This window comes from Protopterus annectens, chromosome 1.part0, assembly GCF_019279795.1.
Source record: "Protopterus annectens isolate FY-2018-M chromosome 1.part0, PAN1.0, whole genome shotgun sequence".
Lineage (NCBI taxonomy): Eukaryota > Metazoa > Chordata > Ceratodontiformes > Protopteridae > Protopterus > Protopterus annectens.
Genome location: NC_056725.1, coordinates 1,303,050,200 through 1,303,070,147, shown reverse-complemented (window position 1 = coordinate 1,303,070,147; position 19,948 = coordinate 1,303,050,200). Strand labels below are relative to the sequence as shown.

The 19,948-nt window shown below is 36.1% G+C and overlaps 1 long non-coding RNA gene across 1 annotated transcript in view; it reads left to right on the top strand.

Annotated features, from left to right (window-relative positions):
* LOC122797760 overlaps positions 1 to 19,948 on the top strand; it is a 1,000,965-nt gene that overhangs the window by 611,487 nt on the left and 369,530 nt on the right. The window lies entirely within an intron of this gene.

Sequence of the window (19,948 nt, the reverse complement as noted above, 5' to 3'; positions counted from 1 at the left end):
TCCTGATGTCCCCTAAGTGCTCCAAAATACGCACTTTAACCCTCCTGGTAGACTGTCCGATATACCATAAAGGATCACATCCCAAAATATATACCACCCCAGATGACAGACAGTCAAATTTCTCAAATGCCAAATATTTTTTGCCATTTATTTTCATTCCATGCATGTTTTTTACCCTCTCACATACCAAACAGAGCCCACAACAATGCATGCCAACAATTTATATGTATTTAAATGCTTTATGTATTTAATTGTTGTAATGCACATTTGGTAAATAATGAGTTGTTTTTTTCATATAAAATGTTAAATAATTTGTATAAAATGTTAAATTATTTATGAAATTACAGTTAGATGAATTTATTAGTATTTATAGGTATTTAGTTCAGCAGCACATAATAGTAGGCATGTAGTGTTTACAGAATATTGTTAGGCAATTGTGTTTGAATGAAATATGTTTAAAGTGCATTTGAGGCATTAATTGAATAATGATGAATGTAATAATTATTTAATGAATTAATTGATGAGAATATAAAAGAAGATGTGTGTATATGGTTAGTGTTCCACTGAAGGCGAATTGCCGAGGTACCAGAACACAAGTTTTCGTATGGATTAAAGGATCTTCTTTTTCACTTCACCTTTTGCCTCTTTCTTTGGTGTTTTTTTTTGAGGATTTGTGGTACTCTGTGGTTTTTATCATGTAACAAGACTCCTAATGCTCCTATTAGAAGCATCACATGAAAAAAATAATAACTGTAGCCACCAACAATCAGTAAGGTCATAGTTAGTGTAACAAAACCCTTACTTCATACTAAAGTGAGACTGTGAAAGACATCAAATCCTTTCAACTAAAGTAGAAATGCTAATCTTTCTAAGCATCCCCCAATGTCATTGCTATCCCTTCTAATCTTAATTGTGTCAATACCAAAAAGTTTAAACTGTGCTTGCTGATGAATGCCCATATGTTTAAACAGGGAGCTTCATTCTTTGTGACGTTTTATGTCACTGAGGTATAATGATAGTCATTGGAACTAATGGCAGCTGGTTTGCCCTATATAGAAGTTGTCATGCACATATTACTAAGTAAATCATATACTGTGTGGAACAAATAATAAGATGTTTAATACTGCATGCACTTGGACTTGTCTCTCTTATTTTTTGTTTATTTTATATCCCACTCTACAACAACTATATTGACTACAAGGACTGCAGCCATTCAAATCAGAATTAGAGGTATCATCTACCCATAGCCCAGACATGTTACAAGAATCTATTTCTTTTTACTAAATTATATGTTCATAGTATTTAAACACAAGGTGCAGGGTTTCATTCTCACCTTTGAGAGGAAATTTGACTAGGATTAAAATGGCCTACAAGGGCAGCTAGCCTAGTACTTACATATGAACCATACCGAGGAGTAGGCAATTACTCTGCAGATCATGTATTACAAGAAGCATGTCATGAGACTTCAGATGTCTATATATTATAAGGGCTTGGAGGCTGATATAATGTTTAAGGTGTTTATCTCATAAACACAAGGCGCAGATTTTAATTTTCAACTTTGGAATGGAAATTGGCTAGGCTTAAAATAGCCTCAGAGGCAGGCTGCCCAGTAATTGCCAATGAACCTACGAATGTTTGGTACACTAAAGCACACAATATATTTAAAGTCAAGTTTAAGCAGTGGTTTTAGGAACTATCTTCATAGGTTAGCACTAGGCTAACTGCCTTTGTGGGCTATGTTAAGTCTAGCCAATTAATCCATATGAGAATCAAACCCTGCACCTTGTGTCTGTAAGGTAAACACCTTAACATTATGCCAACCTCCCAGTCCAATGATCCCAACAGGTTATAAGGATGTATTTCTTTTCACTAAATTATATGATCATAACGGTTTGCAATATGGTTTGTGTTTTGAATTTGTTTGGTATATTAGATGTTGCATAATATTTAAAGCCAATAATTGTTCAGAAAGGACTCATACTTTTTACTGAGTTGTTACTATTTCCACACTAATTTTATTGCTTGCATACTGTCAGGGACTTGTATCAGTATATAATTATATACATGTACACATGTATGTAAAAAGTTGAATATTTGGTGGAATTATTTCACAGTGTCATTTAACAAGCAGGAGTAGTTAGTTAACTTTGAATCTCTGAGCGACGTTAAGCACCAGCTACATAAATACAGCAAGTATTTTACAGTTTGCACATTGCTTCAACCAATGGTATCAGGAGCTCTTCTGTAGCCCAGAAATATTATAGGAAGGTATTTGTCTTTACTAAATTTTAATTCAATCTATAGTAATTAGATTTAATAAATCGGTTAGGATGTGTTTATATTCTAGAAGGGACAAACATTGTTCATAATATTCTGCAATATGGTTTGTGTTTTGAATTTGTTTGGCACATTAGATGATGCAAAATACTTAAAATCAATAATGTGTTTGTTTCAGATCCACTGAAGAAGGTTTTTGTAGCTGAAACTGATTCAGATCCTGACTAAGTTGCCGTCTCTACTGAAAATAAAATAAAATGAAATCAGAAAGCAAATATTTTCTCTAGGGTGCTGGAAGTGGTTTTGTATTTGTTGTTACGTGTGTGTGTGTGTGTGTGTGTGTGTGTGTGTGTGTGTGTGTGTGTGTGTGTGTGTGTGTGTGGTGCTCATACTACAAGATATGACTTGAAAGTACATTATTATTTTATGTAGGTTGAGAACTCATGCATGAGTATGACCAGTGCTGAAAGCTTTATGTTTTCATGAATAATTAAACTCCTATGCTATGAATTATAAAATCCCCTCAGTAGGCTTTATTTATATAATAAGTATTTTGTTTAACATATATGCACATATAGATGAGTGCTTGTGGGGTGAGCAGATTGACTGACATGGGCAGGAGAATAGGAACAACTGCTTCCTATCAGCATTTATAGCCTTTATTTAGTAAGGCACAGGGAACTAATCTAAGGGGGCAGCGAAAGCCAACACATTCTGGCTAGGCTTATAAATGCCTTCAGGCAGATAGCCTAGTACCTACCTATGAACCTATAAGACCAGCAGATGCTGAATAGGCCCATGGACTACTAAGCCTAGTGTGACAGAATACTTTGTGCTAGGTATTTCTTGTGAATTACTCTTTAATGATCAGTATTCCATTACAAAAAAAAAATAAACTGGGCATCGTCTTGTGTCAGCAGCTGTCAGCAATCATTAGTGGATGCTCACCCCTGGTTGCTCTGCATATCTGCAAGGAGTGAGTGTTGTATGTGTAATTCTGCTGTCTGAGAGAAAGGGGCATTGAGTGTATATTAGTATGCTAGTGATTGACATTAATAGTTCAGTACCAAAGTTACAAAGCACAATACGAACTGGAGAGGTTGAAGAATGGAAGGTGCTTTGAACTACCATGTTCTTGGGGTAGGGAGAAAGGAAGAAGAAAATGAAGGACCAGTCTCACTAGACACATCACAGCTATACATGTTCCCACCAACATGAAGATGGCCTTTTTCCTCAGGACTGCAAACCAAATGTAAGGATCATAGAACATAGTTTAAGGCATTGGGCTGCAAAGATAGAAACCATTGCTTGAGCATGATAAGCTTTTTCTAACATTTCATGAAACCCTGTCCATGTCACTTAAATTCCTTTTAGTCTCAGGCCTCTGAAAATGAATCATAGCAGTTAAGGCTTATGGAACTAGACGGTAAGACATATAAAAGTATTTATTTTAACAGTAAAAAAATGAGAGTAAATGACATTTAAATGTAGTCTGTAAAGCTTCATTCCCCAGAAAAGAAAGTGACCTAACTGCAGATTAGAGACAAGTAATGGAAGTCTTCATGAACGGGGACAGAGCAATTTAAGACGTGTTAGTGACAGAATGAGAAGTGTGGTCATAACCATCCTTCTACATAGGAAAACATGACTTTAGTCCAGTGTGCTGCTCTCACAGCTCTTGGATGGGTGCTTTTCCAATATTTATTAATTTTCTTTAAGTAAAGAAGCACAACACATCATTTCTTTATTTAAAAACTAAAAATAAATAAAGTAAATAAATAAATATGAGGAATGCACTTACCTTTCAAGTAGCATCTTGTAGTATAAGCACCACACAAACAAACACATACATACACACACACACACACACACACACACACACACATATATATATATATATATATATATATATATATATATATATATGTGTGTGTGTGTATGTGTGTGTGTGTGTGTTACATTACATGTCCATCCTCTTTTATAGCAATTGGATGTCTGAACTGTACACAGAAGTGGTTGTAACTGCATAGTAGATGTTGTCTAGATGAAAGTAACACAACTCAGAACCAAAATCAGATGGTAGAGAGACCGCAACCACAGTAATTTTATTAACGTCAATAAAAACTGATACAACGTTTTCGTCAGTATAATTCCCCGACTTCATCAGATATAAAATTCATTGCACAAACAGGATATTTATAGTATTTAGTTACATCAATTAAGAACCTTCTAATTAATTTTTAAAGGCAAACATTCTTAAAATACCTAATATTAAAATAAATATTGTTTAAAAAAAGAACTTAATGTTTAAAAATATTTGATAAACATGTATATGAATTAAATACTTATCCATCGTATATTAATTAAAAAAATATACAAATATAAAAAAAAATGTTTTTTAAATGTTACAGCCATTTAATATAACAGTTGATTATATATACATTAAATTTACAGTTTAGCAGCTTTCAACCTTAATAACGGTGCAATGGATATATGGTCATTCATACCAGCATTGTACAGGTACAAAAGTTTGCACCTAGATAACATGTATTTAAACGAGTGCATTAAGAAACATATAGTACCTAAAGGGCTACGGACTTTTAAGTATCCTAATAATGTCAGTCCTGGCAGTGAATTTCATAAAGACCTTGTGAGAGCTTTCGACAACTGTGGCCTGGAAATAGTACAGGCCATAGTTAAGAACAATGACAGAGAAATATGTAAGCTCCATGAAGACATTGAGAAATACAACAATTTCATAGTCAATGATTTGATGTTCACTGCAGAACAGGAAAAGAAAAAATAGCATGACATTAGGGTGTATATAGACAAAAAAATCTGAAGAAATATTTGAAAAAAAACATAAAAAGTTACACCGTGACATTAGAGAATATGAATCCGGTCAGCAATATCCAGCACCCCCCCCTATGCAATTTCAGTACAATCAGGAAGGGGGAGGAAAATATATGTCTTATACTGGTAACTTTTCTGAGGAAAGAAATAGCAACAGGGTGGGGGGTCCAATGGTGGATGAGCAAATGGCAGAAAATGAACTTTTACCTAGGGGTTCAGAACGGATTCGGAACAAATGGAACAACCAAGGTTCTAACCATTTTCACCAGGGAACTTACCCCCACAGGCGGGGGGGTTACAACAAAAACAGGAATCAGAGATGGTAACCATTGGATCACCTATGGTTATCGAACAGCAGGGGGATGACTATGTGATTACAAGCCGAGATGGCTTCCACATTTATAATTACAGTGATCTCCACATTACTGAAACATATTTTAATTTATTTACTAAGGGTTTCAAGTACATACCTCAAAGAAATAGTGAAATCACCAGGGCTATTATGGATTTAAAAATCTTTATTAGAAAATTAAATCTAGAGAATCTTTTTGGGAGTACAACTTACAACACCAACAGTAGTGCACCCCACAAGCCTAGCATTTTAACCTCCCCCTATACACCCACAGTTGAAAAACTTGGAATCAAGAATTGAAAGGAAGATCAGACAAGTAAACAGACACTATACCTATGTTCCCAACCTTGAAACAGCTGAACTGGATTTACTTACTAAGCTCAGCCACAATCCCAATATTCGAGTTATGGAACCAGACAAGGGTGGGGGCATAGTTCTTATGGATAAAATAGTGTATGAAGGGAAAATGAATGGTATTTTACATAATGAATCTAGATATAGTCCTGTTTCTATCAATGAGATCAATATATCATACAAAAAGATAGATTTGGCTATTAAAGATTTATTTGACCAAGGAGTTATTGATTTCAGTATTTATTCGTATCTTGAGAATAAAACCCCCAGGGTACCCTCTATATTCGGGATACCCAAAGTACACAAAGATGTCCAGGATCCCCCACTTAGGCCTATAGTAGCTGCACAGGGTTCCAAGATATCTCCTTTATCTAAATTCTTGGACTGGAAACTCAAGCATATATGGGGTAAAGAACACCATTTACTCAAAGATTCTTGGGAATTTTTGGGTAAAATTACCCCTGAATTATAGTCCCCTGATTCAACGTGCCTCACCATAGATGTTGTGGATCTTTTTTCTGTGATTCCACATGACAAGGGCCTAATTTGGCTAGAGGAAGCCCTGAGAGAAAATCTAGGGGCATGTGAAAATGATATTTTTTTTGGTGATGGAATTGGCAGAACTGGTTTTAAATAACAATTTCTTGTATTTTTCAGGGGAATATTTTAAACAAATCTCTGGTGTTGCTATAGGGGCATAGTCCTATCTGTTTGGGAAAGTAAATATGTATTTAACAGTGTATATAGTAAACATTGGACTTTTTATTCACAATTTTTGGATGACATTTGTATTTTTTGGACAGGTATGACCAGTTTGCTGGAGGATTTTATTAAATATTTAAACTCCAGTACGGATGTTTTGAATTTTACGTACCAAGTTTCTAAGGGAAAGGTTAATTACCTGGATGTGACCTTGAGATTAGAAGACGAGGGTTTCCAATCTAGTATATACAGGAAACCTACTTTCTCTAACAGTTACATCAGGTTTACTAGTTCTCATCCAAGACATCAAAAGAAGGGCATAGTCAAGGGACAGTTTGTCAGAGCATCACGCATGACATCTGACAACCTTGACTATGCACAGGAATGTTCAATATTAACTAAGTTGTTCCTGGAGAGGGAATACCCTCTAGAGTTTATTGAAAACATTAGTAAAGAAGTCAATGATGGCAGGGAAACTGTATATATGCATATCCTTGGCACAGGTAATGTGCCAAAATCTTCTGGTGTTAGTGAAGAAGACCTAAATGAAGGTTACAAAACAGTATTTGTCACTGACTACAGTGTTAATTCTGGTGTTATTAAATGAATAGTAGAAGAGGAATGGTGATATGTTTTTGATATTACAGACCTTACAAATCTAAAAGGGAAAACCATGAGAACAGTTTTTCGTAAAGGGAAAAATATTAAAAGTATACTGGAGCAAGAAATAGGGATTAAGGCATTTTACAATCAATGCAGAGGCACATACAGATGTGGGGCTTGTGTACAATGTAAATATATAGCACATACAGATAAAATTTATATTCCAGCTAGAAACAGATGGATTACTGCATCTAACTATTCAAATTGCAATAGTCAAGGGCTAATATATCTAAGTATGTGCCAGGTTTTTCAGGGGTTTTATGTAGGAAAAACGGAAAGACACTTGAAGCATAGGATTTATGAACATCTATATGAAATACAAAAACACAATCCCAGTAACGCTTTATATCGACACACCCTGACATGCCAACAAGCCAAATTTGTATTTTTTGTACTCAAGACACAGTAAAGGGACAACAGACAGGGTCCATGGGAGACCAGATTAGAATACCGGGAAACTTACTGGCAGGTTTTGCTGGAAGCCAATAGACCACCTGGTATGAATGACCATATATCCATTGCACTGTTATTAAGGGTGAAAGCTGCTAAATTGCAAATTTAATGTATACATAATCAACTGTTATATTAAATGGTTGTAACATTTTTTTTTTAAAAAAAAATTTTATATTTGTATAATTTTTTAATTAATATATGATGGATGAGTATTTAATTCATATACATATTTATCAAATATTTTTAAACATTAAGTTCTTTTTTTAAACAATATTTATTTTGATATTAGGTATTTTAAGAATGCTTGCCTTTAAAAATTAATTAGAAGGTTCTTAATTGATGCAATTAAATACTATAAATATCCTGTTTGTGCAATGAATTTTATATCTGATGAAGTCTGGGAATTATACTGACGAAAACGTTGTATCGGTTTTTATTGGCGTTAATAAAATTACTGTGGTTGCGGTCTCTCTACCATCTGATTTTGGTTCTGAGTTGTTGATTTTTATCAGCAGAGGCTCCGATTGTTTTCCTAGATGAAAGTAACTTATATTTAGCTCAGCCAAAACAGTCATCTTTTAAAAACTATTGCATAAACTACATCACAGAATATACAGACCTTTAAAACTTCTGGGGCTTGGGGACCCCCACAACAGAAGGCTATATATACATGGATTTTTACACAGGCTTACTAATAGCCTCTGCCCTGGACCTCCATCTACTCTATCACTGGTCTTGCTCAGAGGTGTGCATAGAAGGCAATTGTAGCTTGTGTTCGGGGATGGGGAAGATGTCATTGTTTTTCTATTTTTCTTTGCAAACATCAGGGGTGTGCACAAGTCGATATAGCTTGTGTTGGGCTGGAGTCAGTGTGTTCATTATTTCTTTTTCTTTCCTCAATAACTTCAATGGTGTAGAGCAGGTTACTATAGCAGTGCACTGTCCTGGAGTACTAGGTTGGAAACATTACAGTGGTCATTAATTTTTCACTTTCCTCTAAATCAAACAACAGATGTGTATATAGGTACCTATCATGTGGTAGAGAGTAAGTAGGCATGTTTTTATGTATGTCTGATAGCAACAGGTTGAAATATATTATGTTTCATTTTTTTCAGTTTCGTCCCATTCTAAAATCAGAGAGATACACAGATAGCGGCTGTCTTTTCATCTTTTTGGGGTATGGTTGAGAAGTTTTGTTGTATAAATGTATAACCTCAGTAACTTGAAGTATATGACTGGGGTCTTTTGTGCCTTAATGTTTATCCCAATCTATCTTTTCCCAGATATGTATTATTTATCTACAAAAAAATGTGTCTTCTCAATTTATTGCAAACTGATATTTTGTCAGCTTTGAGCATTAAGCCTTGTATACAACGTATATATTCCTTAAAAATAAGACTGACTTTCTTTTTTTTTTTTTTTTTTTTGAGGCCACCATTGGCTCAAAGGGTTGGATAAAGACTCTTAAATGTACCTCCAATCATTTATAACCCTATAACTCCCAATTTAATTTAGTTATTTCCTCCATAGTTATTTCAGTATAGTCTTGGTCAATTATAGTATGTTGAAATCAGGACTAGTGTTCAGTTCATTGAAATGTACCTCACAGCATCTAGAACCCTCATGGATTTTGCGGGCCTAGCAGCTCCCAGATCAGCATCTTAATTCAGTTTTTTCTTCCACAGCTATTAGAGTGCAGTCCTTATCAGTCAGAGTATATTAAAAGGATGCAGGAAAAAAAAAGCAAAGCTGAACAAGATTAAGACTAAATTTCTTTCCTTAATCAGGATTTTTTATTCAGGCCACCATTGGATAAGTTGGTTGTATACAAAAAAAAACTTTCTAAAATGCACCTTAGAGGGTATAGAACACTCATGACATCCCCATAGACCCCTGGATTATTACACAATTTCTGCCACAGTTATCAGAGGCAGTCTTTCTCAATTAGGAATGAGTGAATGCATGCATAGAGTAATAAAGTTGGAGAGTAAGCTAAACTGTGAGAAAAGGAATGAAAAATAAATCTGTATGGTGTGAGTAGGCTGGGACTGGGGTGGGGAGGGCAGGGGGACTGAGTAATGTGCATGGTGGTTGAAAGCTAGGGCAAGAATTCACCTAAGGTTGGTCCTGAATCTGGTGGGCAGTTATGATCATGCAAAGTTCAGCAACATGTCAGGAATGGATCTGTAATCTCTCTTGTAAGAAAACATGAGTTAGAGCTAAAGTCATTTTATGAAACCAGTTTTTCACATGACAAAAACTGCAACATACTGAACCTTGCCAAAACTGAGTGGTATTGTAAAATTACTTATGTGAACACAATATATCAATAGACTATAAGAAGCAAATGGGATTATGGAATCTGTTGTGGACTGTAGGTAAAAGGTATTGACAAATCCTGTTTTTTTTTTTAATTATGTTATTATACTATTATATTTTACTATATTATATGGAAAGAAAATAAGACGTCCAGTTTCTGTTGCTTATCTATGCCAGAGAGTGAAATAAAAGTATCTGAAAAAAGTTGGCTGTAGAACATATACTTCTTAAATAGTTCTAGCTGTACCTCATTGTAGGAAATGCTAACCTTATTTCTAACTCACCTTCTGGCTGGTAAATTCAGCTCCAACTTTACTCCTCTCTCCCCCTCAACATTCCCTCAGGAAATATCATCAAATATAACTCCGCCTATTATCACCAGGGAACAGGTCCTTAATACTCTCTCTAAGACCAAGAATACTATATCAATGGGTCCGGACAATATCCCAGAATGCCTTCTAAGCATGAACCATGACCTATCAGGGCCTCTGGAATTACTATTTAACTGTAGCCTCTAAACAGGCTTCATACCTCATGAATGGAGAAAGGTAACAGTCATCCCTCTGCACAAAGGTAGTCCATCTACAAACCCTGGAAACTACAGGCCCATAAGTCTCACTGGTCTTATATGTAAAGCCATGAAAAGAATTATCATGGAGATGATCAACAGATATATAGTAAACCTCCAGGCACTGTATCCAACCCAGTTTGATTTCGTTAAGGGCAGATCATGCCTACTCAACCTGGTGGACTTCTTTGAGAAGGTCACCAAAGCATTGGATGAAGGCAAAATTGTTCACACTGCCTACCTTGACCTGGCTAAGGCATTTGACACAATACCCCACTTGGGCATTGTTGACAAACTCAAGAGGTTAGGTACAAACCCATATATCACCCAGTGGATAGCCATCTGGCTGACAGACAGGACCCAGGAAGTTAGAATCAGGGAGTCCACCTCTACAAAGAGGCCAGTTACAAGTGGAGTCCTCCAGGGATCAGTCTTTGTACCGCTCCTTTTTGGCATTTACTTTTCAGAAGTCAAAGCCAATGTCAGTGGCCTCTGGCTGACTAAATTTGCAGATGATTGCAAATTAGGAGCTGTCACTGAATCTCACACTGACACAAATGTTCTCCAGGAGGGACTGACACAGACAAATAACTGGTGTCACAGCCATGGACTAAAACTAAATGCTAAGAAGTGCATAATAGTATCCTTTGGGAAGTCATCCATCCCTGGTAACTATCACATTGACAACACACCCCTAAGACTTGACCCAGTAGTCAGGGACGTAGGGACACACTTAGATAGTAATCTAGCCTTTGATCATCATGTGTCTACACTGGTGAGGAAATCATTCTATGCTGTGCAACTTATAAACAAAGGTATGGCATTTAAGTCCAAAGAAGTCATTATTCCACTGTATTCGTCATTCATCAGACCTATCGTTGAGTACAATGCACCCTTTGGTATGTACCTAGCCAGGCATATCCAACAACTGGAACATCCACAGAGGTTCATCATTAAAAGAATACAGGGTATAAGTAATATGTCCTATGCAGACCGCCTCAAGGCCCTATCCATGTATTCTGTCTCATACAGGCTTTTGAGCAGAGATCTATGCCTGGCATACAGGGCATTGTCAGACTCCACTCTGATGGACCTCCTGCATGTCCACAAAACAAACAGTAGCAGAATTACCCATTCTAAAGACTTAAACCTTGCCTGTGATATAAATAGGACCTGCTGGAGAGATAGGTATGTATCCCAGAGACTACCCCGTCTATGGAACAGGCTCCCCATCCTTGTGAAGCAGAGTTCTTCCCTAACTCAATTCAAGTGCAACTTGAAGAATTTAATGGGAAACTGGAAATTCATCCCTGGTTTGGCACCTATGTCTCTAATGCAAACAGGTACCCTGTAAATGGTTCATCTCCCAGGCCCATGCTTACAGTTATCAAGGGTATCAGAACTTGTCAGAGATTTGGGATGCATGGCTAGGCTTAAAAAGGCCCTTATGGTCATTAGCCTAGTAAACACCTATGAGCCTATGAACCTATTAGAAAAACTGCAGGTCTGTCTGTCTCTCTCTCTCAATAGGGCATAAACTGGTAAGAAAACTTAACTTTATCTATGTTTTCCCAAACAGTTGTTTCTGAGTTACATAGCTTTCCATTGTGAGACATATTTAAGACCTGTCAAGTCAAACTTCCTCATAGTACTTCATTCTGACTCCTTGTAGATTGTCACTTCAAAAGTAGCTGTTTCATTAATAGGTTAATGCGTCATACTGGCAGACACATAAAAACTGTTTATTACTTAAGCAGTTTCTTCCATAGCAATGTTTTGTTTTGTCAAATGAAAATTTCCTGAGTGCTGATAAAATTATATTAATGCAGCCCCTGAGGAGCTCTCAGTTTATGCAATACTTTAATTGTTTTGTTCAGAATAGTGAAAACAAAGCTAAGAAACCAGCAACAAGCAGCTTCAATAATTGAATTACAAGAGCTTCCACATGGAGAGTAAGAATAACTGCTTTTACTCAGAAATATCAAGCCTCCTCAGTATAAACTCCAAAGAAAACACACATTACTTAAGTGTTCCCTTGTTCCAGTCATATGCTGACATTAACCAATAACATCTCTTCCATGTTCAAGTTGGTAATAAATATTAATCACATCAATATATTTATAGTAAATCATTCAGTCCAGGATTGAACAAATAAAGTAATCCAGCTTTTCCCTTTTTGATCAAGTATTTCTCTTATAGAGGAATGCTGTTTGATATGTTTAAAAAGAGCATCCCCTTCTGTTTTACACTTAAAAGCACTCAAATGTTCACAGATTTTGTCTGAAAATTTCTTTTGTCAGGTCCACATAAAAAGCTCCACATTGGTATTGTACTAAATAAATAATGCTTGTAGTGTCACATCTAATCAAATACCTAATATCAAAACACTTATTCACATTAGCAATATATTGCATTTTCTTTTGTTTTAAATTGTTTTTGTTCTTTTTGGAATTTTAAAGGTCCTGGCTAGGGTCAGTTAGAAAAGAATCCTTATGCAGATAGTGAATAACATTCAGCTAATTAATGGGAGGAGCTGAGAAATAGAATTCCTCATTTAACTACAAATATTTAGTGGCATCTTTATTTAGGTGTAGTGCTTGCTTGACTTGCTGTTCTCTGCCTGACTATTAATTTTTCCCATCCACCCACCCTGATAGTGTTGTGCTTTTAAACTTGGTGGCTTTTGTGTTGCCCGCCCCTACTATAAATTTGATTTTGGACACTCTTTTCATTTTCATCTCATCAGCTCATTCTACTGAGCACTGATAGATCAGCTAAGAAGTCCCTCTCCTTAGTCTCTTAAACTTGAATTATTTTCTATTTTCTACCATCACACTTGAAAGAAATGCACTTTATTCAGCTGCTTTTACTGTATTTGGGCTTCTTCATACTTTTTACTTTTTGTTGTACGTTCTTAAATTGTTCAGTTGCATTTAATCTACTGCATTTATTACTGCTTGTTACTAGTCTGATTACATTGTAACTGTTATTCTAAGTGTCTTTGTTCTGGTTTAAGCACTTTGGCTCCAAACCAGTTATTTTATAATAGAAAGGTTTGTGGTCTACACTTCTGTGGCAGATGAGGATAGCTTATGCCATTCTGGGGAATTGTTGGTTGAAGGCTTATCATGCCTGTTATTCTAAACATGTCTTGTTCTAATTTCAGCGTTTGGACTCCAAGCCAGTTATTTTACATTAAGAAGATTTGTGGTATATACTCTTGTGGGAGGAGAAGATATCCTCCATCCTTCTGAGCTGGGAATTGCTGGTGAAGGCTTATTGTGCCTGTTATTGTAAGTGTCTTTGTTCTGGTTTAAATACTTGGTTTCCAAACAGTTATTTTACATTAGGAAGGTTTGTGCTCTCTACTGTTGGGACAGCAAAGAATAGCCTATGTCCTTCTGAGCTGGGAATTGCTGGTTGAAGGCTAACTGTGTCTGTTATTCTAAAAGTGTCTTTCTTCTGGTTTAATCACTTGGGGTCCAAATCAGTTATTTTACATTAAGAAGATTTATGGTCTACACTGTTGTGGTAGCAGAGGATAGCCCATACCCTTATAAGCTGGGAATTAATGTTATAATTCTTATTGTGCCTTTATTTGATTGGCAAGAAGGCTAGCTTATTAAAAAATCTGAATTTCTGTGTCTGGAGCATTTGGCAATTTTTGGCAGCCACACTAATTGAGAAAAGTGTTTCTATGTTGAATATCTGTACTTTTGACCTTTTTTACAGCATTTAGTTAGAACCACTGCTTTCTGCACAGCAGAGCTTAGCAGTGATCTGTAGAGTTGCCAGTATCTCACAGCATAATTCCCTCTTGTAATCTGTGTAGACACCAATCTCTCACAATGTAAGTTTTCCTTAAAATACCCTTACTGTCTAAACAGATTTTTTAAAATACTAGTGCATCTAGTTGGGCAAAGCCGAGTGTTGCTCATCAAGATCCTTGTGTTATTGATCTATTCAGTACTTAAATTTCCCTTGCTCCTCCCCAGTAAATCAGTAGTCATGGATATGCACTTTCTGACTCTCTCTGTGACCAGTCTGGTTGAGATGGGTATCGATGTTATAATTCTTATTGTGCCTTTATTTCATTGGTTCATTCTCCTACCAGGGGTGCATACATCCTTGAACTTGTACTCACAAACATGGGGGGGGGGTGATGCTCCTCACCCAGTGTAATGTCTTTGCTCATCAGATCTGACCATAAGGCAGTATTATTTATTTTTATTTATTTGACATTTGTTTACTGGGGAAAGTCCGACTTGGAATGAAGCCAATTTTCAGAGGAGGCCAGGGTAAAAATTCTCCAGACACATGTCTTTGTAACATGGGAGGAAAATGGAGCACCTGGAGGAAACACACATGAATGCAGGGAGGACATGCAGACTCCACACAGAAGGGACCCCAACCAAAAATCGAACTGGAGAACTTCTTGCTGTGAGGTGGCAATACAACTGCTGCACCACTGTGCCATCCACTTGAAATAAAAATTAAATCCAGGGATCCAGTGAAACTAAAAACATTTAGAAACTATTCCAGGGCTAACCTCTCTTTACTAAGTGACACCTTGGCTAAATTCCAAGCATCCACAAACCCAGTAAACACCATAGTATATGCTGAGCTATTTACAAAATCTCTGTACAGCCATATTGATAGCTGTGTAGAACATGCTGTACCCACTTGTATTAAGAATAAGACAAACTCATAAGATGAGCCACCCTGGTGGAATCATAATATCAATTGGTTATACAAAGAAAAAAATCTTTGTGAAGTGTAGGTGGAACAAAGCCATACATATTAAAAGGCCCCTGCCCAATCTAAACAGTCAGCTAAGAGGGTAAATTAATACTTCAAAGGCTACATTTGAAGAAAAAATAGCTTCTCAGGCAAAGAGCAACCACAAAACTTTCTACAGCTATGTCCATAACCTCAGGGGAAATACACAACAATGCACAGAACGTATTGTAAATGGCATCACCTACACTGAACTGGAGGCCATTGGCAACCTTTTGGCTGACAGGTTCAGCTCAATTTTTTTCCCCCACTCCCCAGCTACAATTCAAAGGAAATACAGGATCCCACAATCCTTCTAACCATTACTAGGGAACAGATCATCAATGCACTTTCCAAGGCCCAAAACACTGCATTGATGGGCCCTGACAACACCCCAGGATGCTTAATAAATAGCATGAAACATGACCTCTCTGGTCTACTTGAATCACTTTTCAACTGGAGCCTACATTCAGGTTTTGTGCCCAAGAAATAGAAAATGGCTACAGTCATTCCTCTGCACAAAGGAGGTCTAACCACTGATCCAGGTAAGTACAAGTCCATACATCTGATGAGCCGCATATGTAAGGCCATGGAAAGAATCATCATGGGTATGATAAATGGGGACATAAGTAACATGCAAACACTGGACCCATCACAGGTCATGCCTATTAAATCTTTTTTACTTTTTTGAGAGGGTAAACAAAGCATTGGATGAAGGTAAGACTGTGCACATAGCTTACCTTGACCTGGCCAAGATTTTAAATACAGTACCCCAGTCAGGAATTATAGACAAGCTAAGTAATGTAGGTATCATTTTTATCACTGGCTGGATATCCAACTGATACACTGATAGGACCCAAGAGGTCAAAATAGATGAGGCCAGCTTCACCATGAAACTAGTCACTAGTGGATTCCCCAGGGCTCAGTACTGGGCCTGCTTCTTTTTGGAATCTATTTCTCTGAAATGGAAGCAAATGCTAAAGGGTTATGGCTGACTAAGTTTGTAGATGATTGTAAGCTGGGGATTATATCGACTCACCTGCAGACACTAGCATTCTTCAAGAAAACCTATCTCTGACTATCTCTGGCTTAAAAACGGTGCTAAAGCAATGGTCTTAAACTCAATGCTAAGAAATGTATAACTGTACTCTTTGGGAAGTCAACCATCTTGGCTAATTACCATGTTGATAATATGCTCCAAGAGTTGACCAAATGGTCAGGGATCTGGGTACTCATGTAGACAGTACCCTTACCTTCGACCACCATGTGACCACAGTGATGATGAAATCCTTTTATGTTGCACAACTTATATGTTAGGGCTGGTCCAAAGAGGTCATTATCCATCTGTACTCTGCCCTTAGCAGACCACTCCTAGAGTACAATGCTCCCTTCGGTATGTACCTCCTGACCAGGCATATGAGTAAACTAGAGTGACCTCAGTGATTCCTTACAAAAAGAATGCAAAGCATAACAAATCTACCTTTTGCAGAGCACCTTAAAGCCCTTTCCCTCTATTCAGTCTCCTAGAGATTGCTGAGGGGTGATCTGTGCCTGGCTTATAAGGCATCCACAAACCTGACATTTATGAATCACCTGCATATTTATAAGTCAAACAGTACCAAAAATACAAGGTCTAAGGACCTGAATTTTGCCTGTGACTTAAACAGAATATACTGGACAGTCATATATATGTCCCAGAGACTGACCCTCCTATGCAACAGACATGTGAAGCTGAGTTCATGTATTACCCAGTTTAAGCACAACCTAGACAAGTGGATGGGGAATAGGACGTATAAACCTGGCCTGGCACCCATGTCCCTGTGGTAGCTTATAAATACCTGGACCTCAATGTCCTACTTGGATAGAGGACATCATTATTCTTTCTGGAAAACTTGGTTAGAAAGGCCTCCTCGGTCATTAGTCTAGTCCTAATCCATGAACCTATAAAGTTATTGGTAAATAAAGCATATGTGCAGACTTTTGCAATGTCTTCTGGGAGTAAAACCTTTCACGTCCCTCCTACACCGCAATCCATTTTTAAAGAAAGAACAATGTCTGCCCCTTTTGCTACTAAATTACAATCTGTATGCAAAATGGAGCCATAATAAACATTATTTAAAAGTGTGGGGCAATAATTATTTAGAATGGGTTTCATTTTATTGTTGTTTCTACTATATATAGTAACAAATCTAATCTTTTGCTCACCATGCAACTGTCTCTCTCTCTCTCTCTCTCTCTCTGTCTCTCTCTCTTTCTCACCAAATTGTAATAAACTGAACAAGGTAAAACTGAAACCACACTGATAGGATGTTTTACATTATCAAACAGATAACTCCTGTGTTGATATGTTGAAATCTACTTATTGAGTCCTTAGAGATGTTAGAATATTTATTCCCTATAGTACACTTATACCTTGACCTATAATTCTCAACTGTACACATTTGGGCAGAATGCCCAGATTTTTGGCCTTATATTTTTGTCAATTGGTCATACAGTTTGTGTTTTACTTGCAAATTACTCATGATTGAAGTTACTCATTGATGACAGACGTTTGAGTTTCAGACTTCATATCCTTCAGCAAGCACATGCTAACACAAATCTTGTTATTCTAGCAATTTTCTAAGTTTATAACAGGAATATTTAAAAACATGTCTCTATTTTTTTGCCCCCTTCCCCTTATATCAGGCTTTGTCCAGATTTCTTGTACTGTGAAGTTTGATGAGTATGTCTAGCTCTAATTATCTGACGTTTGTGTGTGTGCCATATTATATGCTTTGGATGGCACCTATCATAACATGAATAATTATCTATAGAAAAAGGTTTTCTATAGGTTGTAGAGAGGAAGCTGCCATCTGTTTTTGTGACTGTACAATCCTATTATTCAACAGTGAACTATGCAGCCTTAACAGTAAAATGAGTATCAGATTCATTATTATTTAAATATTTAGAAAAATCTTGTAAATTAGCATAACCGCCATCCAGACTACCAATATATACATCATCCAAAAATGCATCCAGTTATCCAATGATACCTAATTTATTTTTAGAGACATCATAAATGCACAAATATTGAAGAAAACCCATAAAGACATCAAAAATGTATATGGGGCAAAATCAGCCCCCATAGCAGTAGCTCTCATCTATAAATCAAAAAACAGGAACCAGCACTTCCAAATACCAATAAATCAGTCACCAAGTGCTAGAAAACGTTGATACTCGGTCCAAACAGTTTATTCCACAAACTTCACACTCACAAAACACTGTCATAACGCTCTTATAACAACAAATCAGTATGCGTTTTCGTCCTTGTGCATAGGACTTCATCAGACAATTCTCATAAATTAATTACAGTCTTTAAATAGTGAATGAAATCAATTTACCTATATAAACTAACCATAGACATTTCTTAGTTGATTCAAACCAACCTATCAAAATACAAAAGCTCATAAATATTTATGCCTATCTGGGAAATGTACGTGACTACTTCAAATACATAAATTGTTTGCTCTCATTTAAAAACTTTCACAATTTTCATCTCTAAATGTAAACAATGTACATACTTATAAATATGAATAAATATTTATTTAAATAAATAATTAAATAGATAAACAAATAAATAAATAATTCTAAAAACTTCTTTAAAAACTTCTTTAAGAAAACTTTAACATTTCATTTTTTATATATATATATATATATATATATATATATATACTAAGGGACTGGTGTGTGTAATGAATTGGTGCCCTCTAGTGTCCTTTGTGAAAATTACAAAACAATTACAAAAATTATACTAGAGCTTATTAGCTCTTATTTTAAGTAAGGGTGTTATGGTTAGGAAATCATTCATTCCAGGTTTGGTATTGGAATCTAAATGAACCTGCCACCATAATTCCCTACTTTCTAAATCTCATTTTTCTCATCTATAAATAGCAAGCTCCCTTAAAAATGAATACATTTTTTGTCAAAACTAATTCAGTTAATTCAAGCAAAAAAATCATTACACTCAGAAAGGTATAACTCAGAGAGATTAAGAAAGTATTGTAAGGCTTTCAGGCACTGTCTTAAAGAACAGAAGGATATAATGACTTCACATACAAAGTATATAAGTGCTATTGCCACTTTACATGGATCTGTAAAATGAGTTATAAAAACTCAGTGGGATTTTTCAAAAATGCCTGTACATGTTTCACTAGTGGCTTAAAACATATACATAAATATTCTGAAAGGATTCAATTAATAAACCTCTTACAGAAAAAAAAAATGCCCTGCTAAGGGGACATTGACTAGTCTAGTATACCTTAAATATTTATTTATTTATTTATTGACATTTGTTAAGCAGGTTTGTCCAACTGGGCTTGTGGCCCATTTTCAGTGGAGACCCGAGAAGAAAAGCTCCAGTAGCACATTTTTAAACAAGTACAATTTTAAACAATATTGATATAATAGCAGTTATAGCAAAAAGATTCACATATGTTGGCTTACGTGCATAAGTTGCATTAAAAAGAAGCTTAGTAACATAGGTAAAAGGTAAAACATAAAACAATGTGGTTTAGGGTCTTATTTGAATACTAGTGACATATTTTCATGTTGCATTCAAAAAATTCAAAATATACTCCAAATGATTTTTAAAA